Source organism: Oryctolagus cuniculus, chromosome 6 (assembly GCF_051225735.1).
Source record: "Oryctolagus cuniculus isolate XC-2025 breed Fujian yellow rabbit chromosome 6, ASM5122573v1, whole genome shotgun sequence".
In the NCBI taxonomy this organism is placed as follows: domain Eukaryota; kingdom Metazoa; phylum Chordata; class Mammalia; order Lagomorpha; family Leporidae; genus Oryctolagus; species Oryctolagus cuniculus.
The window spans coordinates 25,986,197-25,994,320 of record NC_142872.1 but is presented as its reverse complement, the minus strand read 5'-3'; the positions used below and the strand labels follow the sequence as shown (position 1 = coordinate 25,994,320).

Here is an 8,124-nt window from a genome sequence, read left to right as displayed (position 1 = left end):
TTGATTTTTATGGCTTAAAACCCAAAACCTTCTGTCAGCTCGTTTGGTGTCGTTCATCATGTCATTAGCATCTGCCATGTCACCTGTCTGCCTCTGCTGATGTCATATGGATAAAATGCTGCTTAATTACGCAGCAGTAGATTTGAGGGTGGAGCTGTGCCCTGGGTTTTGTGCTCATTCTTCCTACCACAGGGCTGAGGATGCTCCAATGGGGTTCACTTGGAAGTCTTTCTGAATTCACCCTTAGCTGACTTAGGCTAAGCTTTTTTAGCCTCAGAATCATGAAGGTGACTCATTCAGAAACATAGTCAATTTCATTTGATTGCATTCAGGTAGCTGAGTGTCCAGAAAATGCTTGTATTTGAAAGAACTGACCAGATGCCGGCTCTGGCATGGCTAGTGGCAAATGCAGTTTCATCACGAGCCTGTATGTGTGTGCTGGGCAAGAGAAGGATTTGTCTACCCTTTCAGAAACACTCAGAGGGCAAAACGAGGCCGGGCATTCACGCCGCACGACCTCTTGCATGGTTGTGAGCTTTAGGATTAGTTCTGTGCTGTGTGACAGCTTATCCATCTCCGTCTGGGCTTGCGGGAGCTGCAGCTGCCCAGTGGGAGGAGGGCTAAGCTGTCTTTCTCAACAGCTTCCAGTCTCCGTCTCTGCAGACCCAGAGACAGCTCTGGTGGTTGACAAAGAACAATAATCTCCACCCCCTAGAGGAAGCACTGCTTGGGAGCCATAACGGCATCTTCTACCGTGTCACAGCTCCTCTGTGCATCTGGGACACAGCTGCGCGCATTCTGCATGCTCCGAAACCCTGCACGACCCAGGGAGCTCGGCGCTGTGCCCTCCTCAGCCCCTGGGGCCCCCTGAGAAGCTCTGGGAGCCCCTTCTCTTCTGGTGGGAGCTGCCAAGCTCCCAGGGGACGGGATTCTGCTCCCCTGATGCAAAGGCGTCCCCAGTGACGAGGCCCGCGAGCCAGAAGGATCCCCAAGCCTCCCACGTTTTTATTGTTGCTGAGACCTGCTTCTACGCCCTGCTCAAAGACATTAGGGATGGAAGATTGGTTTCATCTGTGTGTCAGTTCAGAGCCATTGGTGTGCACTGCAGAACTGTGTGGAGACCATGTCAGGCCACGTGTGAGCTGCAGGGTTCAGCAGAAAAGGAGCCCGTGACCCGAGATGCCCATCAGGAGTGGGCGCTGAGCGTGAGTGTCCTGGAGCCGTCATGAAGGATAGGGATTCTCTGGGCTGTACAGTGATGAGAAAACATTCTGGGGTTTTTTTTTGCTTAATACGTATTTGGTAGAAAGATATCATGAATGCATATTTTGTGTTTTATAAATCTTAGATTTTCTTAATGATCATTTGTTTTCATTGGAGTTTTCTGGCCTCCAGGTGAACTTAACATATCTGTGCATGTAACTTTTCCCAACATTTTTGAAGATTTCAAAAACTAAACACGAGAAACCATCCATATTGTATACCTCATGTAATAGAACAAAGAATTTGAATTTGTACAAAGTCACAAAAAGTCTGAAATTAAGTTAAATGATCTGTATTCCAAATTTTCCACATTCCATTTCTGAATAAAGAAATACTTGTAGGCTGGCATCGCGGCTCAATAGGCTAATCCTCCCCCCTTGCAGCACCTGCACACTGGGTTCTAGTCCCGGTCGGGGTGCCGGATTCTGTCCCAGTTGCCCCTCTTCCAGGCCAGATCTCTGCTGTGGCCAGGGAGTGCAGTGGAGGATGGCCCAAGTGCTTGGGCCCTACACCCCATGGGAGACCAGGATAGGTACCTGGCTCCTGCCATTGGATCAGCGCGGTGCGCCGGCCGTGGTGGCCATTGGAGGGTGAACCAACGGCAAGGGAAGACCTTTCTCTGTCTCTCTCTTTCACTGTCCACTCTGCCTGTAAAAAAAAGAAAAGAAAAAGAAATACTTGTTCAGTGTTACATATTACTTGTTGTCTAATACATCAGAGATGCTTCAGTAAATTATCTCTGTTTTAAAATCATCCCTTAATCCACTTAAAGAGATGACCATGTCAACACTAAACATCATGCCACAAGCAGCATTGTCCCAAAAGCTTAAATAAGAATCAACCTTGAAGTTTTTAGACTGAATATTTTAACCTTAAAATTATATAACTATATATACATGTATGGTATGCTGCATGTTAAATTATAACTTCAATGTATTTGGCAACTTTCAAACACTCTTTCAAAGGCTTATTTATTTTATCAATGTCCAGATATAGTACTATGCCTATGAAACCTGAAATTCCAAGTAAACTCTGGTGTAGTATTAAGAAAAAGAAGATTGATTTAACCTACAGAATTTTTGTAACCTACAGAATCGTGCAGAAACAAAAGTGCTTAGCAGGGGCTGGCGTTGTGGCATAGCAGGTTAAAGTCCAGGCCTCCAGCACCAGCATCTCAAACTGGGATGCCAGTTTGCTCCACTTCTCATCCAGCTTCCTGCTACTGAGCCTGGGAAAGCAGCAGAGGATGGCCCAACGAAGGAGACCCAGAAGAAGCTCCTGGCCTCAGATCGGCTCAGCTCCAGCCTTTGCGGCCAACTGGGGAGTAAACCAGCAGATGGAAGACCTCTCTCTCTCTGTCTCTATCTCTCTCTGTGACCCTGCATTTCAAATAAATAAAATAAATCTTAAAAAAATAAAAATAAAGTCCTTAGCATGACAAAATTACCAAAATAAAAAACTTTAAAGGTTATTTGGTTATAACAATAGTAACTAGTCTGTACTTTTGGAAAACTTAACATTTGTATTTTAAATTTTACATACCTTTCTTTCTTTTAGCAAGTTAAAAATTGTTCAAATTATAATGTTCCTTTTCATCCCACTTAGCTGATCACAAATAAATAAAAAGAATACCTGACCACTCAATTCTATTAAAATACAGTATCTAACTAGATCCTATTACTTCACCCATTGTTAACTACACTGCAGAGTGAAACAGGAGGCTGACAGATGGGACAGTCAATACAACGAATGTGAAACTCATACACGCAAGCTAACTGCCTGAGCTGGTCTCCAGCCACGTAGTCACCAATGCAAACACTACAGAGTTTACCCAGCTCACTATCAAGATGGGGAGGCTCATAGCTCCTGGTGCAAATCCTGTCCATCTACTCTTTGGTTAAACCACAGATTCAATCATCGTCATCATCACTTCATTTAGTAAAAATAAGGGAGGCAGGCAAAGAACAGGTAGTGACTCAGTTTCAACTCAACCGTTTGAATTCCGCAGCTGCCTGCCACCTCTAGGGTCACAATGTCGGGTGTGAGGCAGGGTGGCCTCACCATCCCTGTGCATTTCAACACTGTCATCTCGGGCCCTCAGGTCTTCACTGTGCTGCCTGCTGTCATCAGCTATTTGCTTCTGAGTGCATCTCTGGCAAATGCTGACCATGTCTTTGAATCTATGGGTCAGATTCAGCCTCCATTAGAGAACTCAGTTCTCCAAACGTAGTCATGATCTGCCTTAAAATCAACCTCAGAGCAACTGATGATGGCTCAATAAGTTCGAAGCCCTGACCTCTCTAAATGAGGACTATTGTGGCGAAAGCCCCCCACCCCTGCGTTGCTTTCAGTCGTGACTGCATTCTCTGCTGGTCCTACACACGATCCAGTTCTGTTTGCAATGCTATCCCGACCCCTATTTTCCCCAGGACGAATCCTTCCCACTTGAAGGTCCAGGGTGGTTGTTGGATGCCGACGGATACCAGTTGAGGATCTTCTGGATTCTTCTTCTTCTTCTGTTCCCCTTGACCCAAGTCTTGAATTAGGGAGTGGGGTGTACGCAGCACGTCTGTGCCTCTATCTTGCTCTGCAGACATGAGTTACACCTCTTCCTCTCCTCACAGATCTTCTCATTGTTTTGCTGTACTGCTCTACTCTCCCTCTGGCAACTGTGATAAACAGTGTCTCTGTCTCTGACTTGGAAGGTAGATCATAATCTTATTGGCTCTCATCTGTGCTTTGTATTCCTCACTGTAACATTGGTTCTAGCCCCACTCTCCCAAATAGGTGCTGCCCCAAATCACTGCCCCTCCCTCTGCCTGAGTTCACTGCTACCTCACTGGTTTGTATGACTACTGAAATTAGGGCATGAAGTGTTTGTTCTAGGTTTGCCAACTGCCCCACCCCCAACTTCATTTCTCAATCTTCCCAATGTTCAGAATGATCCTTTGACTGAATTCTGGCCCCTTGAAGCAGGCACAGTCCTTGGAATGTTGGAACCAACACCATGAAAATTCATTGAGGTCTGGCTTCTTGTTTGCCTCGCCACAGGACTAGCTGATCTTTGATGTCTACTTCTACCGTGATCTCTGTTAATATCTGAAAGTGGAATGCGCATCTAACCTTCTCCGTCAATTTCAAGTCCTCTATTTTCAGGATTTATGTGGGTTTCCAGACTACACTCAAACTCTGATTTGCTTGACTCCCAGCTCTCCAAGTTTGGTTCCCATGTTGTCCACTTCAAGTTGTGTTTCCTGTGCAGAAAAAGATGTTCAGCTATTCAAGCGCAGACGCTTTCTTTGAACTTTCTTAAAGGCCTGTTGGGCCTCTGTTACTTGTCCCATTTCTCGGGTCACGCCGAGATGCTCCTTGTCCTTAACTCCATGTAGCCACTGTCGCAGCTCTTCTGGGGTGATTTCTCCAGGGCTGCCTACAAGACTATGCTCTCATCAGCCGAGAATCTTCTTCACTGAGTTCAGTAATAAATGGGTGATGGGCTTTGTCTCTGCGGACACGCTCTTGCTGCCACCTTCTCTCCTTCTCCTGATGAGTCCAGTCGTCAGACGAAGCTTCTTCACCACCACCACGTGATCCACACCTGGACTGATTAACACTGAGCTGCCTCATTTTTCTTTCAACATGCTTTGAATATATGCACTGACATCCACCATCAACTACATGTGCTATTTTTTGAGAGCTGCCTGTCTCTCCCCACTGAGGATTATGGAACACTCTAAACAGACTGAGAACCATTCCAAGTGTAGGGAGGAGCTGTGACATAGTAAAAAAAAAAAGTGCAGAGATTATTAAAAAAAGATTTACCTATGTGAAAGAGCATCAGAGAGACAGATACACACACAAAATCCTCCATCTGCTGGTTCACTTCCCAAATGCCCACAACACAGGAGCCAGGCTGGGCTGAGTCTCCCACATGGATGCTGGGGGCTGAGGCACTTGGGCAATCATCTGCTGCTTTCCCAGGTGCACTAGCAGGGATTTGGATCAAAAGTGTGCAGCCAGGACTCACACCAGTGCTCTGATATGGGATGCCAGGGTCACAGGTGGCAACTTAACCCACTGGGCCACAACGCTGGCTCCCAGAAAACGCAGTTACTGCTCTCAAGGATGGCGTATGTGGAACAACACGCTATGCGGGGCCATCACTCATGACTCTGGTGGGATTTATTATTGGCCCTCTTCCACATACGCACACAAACATATACACTTAGTGACACAAGAGTTCTAAGATGATGTTTCACACTGGGCCCCTCTTCTGCTACCTGAAAAGTTCTACGCCAGTGCTTCTCAAACTTCAAAATGCATAGGAATTTCCCAGGGAACAGGTTCCGCCCCTGATGTGACGTGGACCTGAGAGTCTAACATGGTCCCCAGTGATGCCCAGCCTGCTGATCCACCATCCACGCTGCAGATTCAGTTTCTAAACCCTTCTGTGCCTCACACCTCCCCTGGAGTTAAGACAACATTTAAGAGGACTCACGAGTCCTTGCATGGTCGTGTTGCCTTCAAGCAACAGCCTCACCCTCCCTGCACTGACTTCCTTTGCTATTTCCACAGCACTGACGTGGACCTGTGTTCACGCCTTTCTACTATTCAAGCTCTGCTCACCTCAGGACTTTTGCACATGCTTTCCAGTCTTTTTTTTTTTTTTTTTTTGACAGGCAGAGTGGACAGTGAGAGAGAGAGAGACAGAGGGAAAGGTCTTCCTTTGCCGTTGGTTCACCCTCCAATGGCTGCCGTGGCCAGAGCACTGCGCTGATCCGAAGGCAGGAGCCAGGTGCTTCTCCTGGTCTCCCATGGGGTGCAGGGCCCAAGCACTTGGGCCACCCTCCACTGCACTCCCTGGCCACAGCAGAGATCTGGCCTGGAAGAGGGGCAACCGGGACAGAATCGGGCGCCCTGACCAGGACTAGAACCCGGTGTGCCAGCGCCGCAAGGCAGAGGATTAGCCTAGTGAGCTGCAGTGCCAGCCTCCAGTCTTTCTGAGATGTGCTTTTCTCGATTCTGCTAAATACATTTTCCTCCTCCTCTAAATCTCAGCTCAAATATCACTTCTACAGGACAAGCTCCCCAAGTTCCCTAAACTAAAGCAGCCATCTACTCTCATGACACAGAATACTTTCTCCTTCCATTTGGTGATGACTGTCTGACATCATTCTCCCCTGCTACAGTAGAAGCCCTTATTAGGGCAAAGATCTTGCCTGTAGTTACCCACTGGTGTGTCCCCAACATGTGGCTCATCATTTTTAGTTTCCATTCTTATACTTTGATTTCTTTAGAAATGGCAATCCTCAACATAGGTTTCAGGGAAAAGAAGCCTGTATCTCCCAAAACGCCCTGTCTGAGCCTTGGGCTGGAGGCAGAAGTTGAGACGAGGTTTGCACTGCTTGGAGAAAACCGTTCCCTGGCTATGAGATGGAAGATGGGTTTGCACTGTTTCTGAATATTACTGTGGTCGCTCTCCATCCCTTAGCCTTCAGAGGCCTGAAGATGTGAGCCTATTCTGCCTTGCATCAGTCTCCTGTAGGCTGGTTGGACCGACCTCCAAACCTTGCCTCACCTACTAGAAGTAGAAATTAAGTCTTTTCTTATTTCTGCCTTCATCAGTCTTGTACACAGTAGAAATTTAATAACAGAGGATGTAGAACTGAATCTGGAAACACATATAGGAAATCTTCAGGCCCTTGGGAAGGTGCAGTTGGACGTACTAATACCTTCCCGAGGACTGCCAGGATAAAATGGTGATAATTTACTCTGCAGATACGTGAGGCACATAAAATGTCACGTTTCCCTTTTTACATTGGATGATGAAAAGCTCTGCATCAGGTTCTGCCCATGCTTCATGGGAATAATCCGTGAAACCATCTCAGCTTCTCTACAGATAAAGGAAGCGTGCAGAAGTAGACGACGGATATTTAGTGAGATGCCCCTTGATGCTTCTGATGTGCAAGGAGAACGACCAACATGTGTTTACTCCAACTCCTCGTTTTAAAAAAACAAAGACATGATCAGCCTCATCTGAAGGTGAGAACAGCAGAGTAACTGTATCCTTTGCCCAAACACAGGTCTAGACAATGACACTGAGGCTCGGGGAGGGTAAATAACTGGGCCAAGTTTGCTCAGCTGACTACTGACTGATCAGTCTCCCAGGGCCGCCAACACAAACTCTCAGAGACTTGGCTTACGACAATGGGGCTTTAGGCTCTCCAAGTTCCGGAAGCCTGCAGTCCATATACGAGCTGTCAGTAGGGCCATGCTCACTCTGTAATCTTCAGGAGGAATCCTTCCTTGCCTCTTTTTAACTGCTGTTGTCTCCTGGTATTCTCTGGCATTCCTTCGATGTGGATGCACCCTTTCATCTGTCTTGTCTTCCCATGGCTTCTTCTCCATGGCAGTTTCTCCTATTACAAGGATATTAGCCATTGCTACCGCCTGCTCTGATATAGTATGACCTCAACTGTTTCCAAAGAAGGCCACATTTTGAAGTTTGGTCTGGGCGTGAAATTTGGGGGCACAGTATTTGAGCCCTACAGGGACCGAGCTAGGACTGTAAGAAGAACTTGCATGTGGCCACGTTCTTTATACTGTGGAAACTAACCTCAGACCTCGGGCTTAGAGACCTTCCCAGTGATACTGATCCTCGTTACGGAAAAGATGACACTGGCAGGTTCTAACCAGGCAGCGTCTCTTAAAAGCACACTGGTGCTTGATCCATGTGCAGGAATTGCTGAATGCTAAACTTAGAGATGTGATTAGTGGATCCAGGTTTAAGAAATAATTACGTTTCAAGAAGCCAAATGTTGGACCCTGACGATGCAAGGTTGGGTTTAGGTGACACAGGGT

The 8,124-nt window shown here is 46.8% G+C and overlaps 1 pseudogene; it reads right to left on the bottom strand.

Moving 5' to 3' along the window:
- Positions 1-2,945: 2,945 nt before the first annotated feature.
- On the bottom strand, positions 2,946-4,890 carry LOC100342362 (E3 ubiquitin-protein ligase RNF6 pseudogene; annotated as a pseudogene).
- Positions 4,891-8,124: the final 3,234 nt, after the last annotated feature.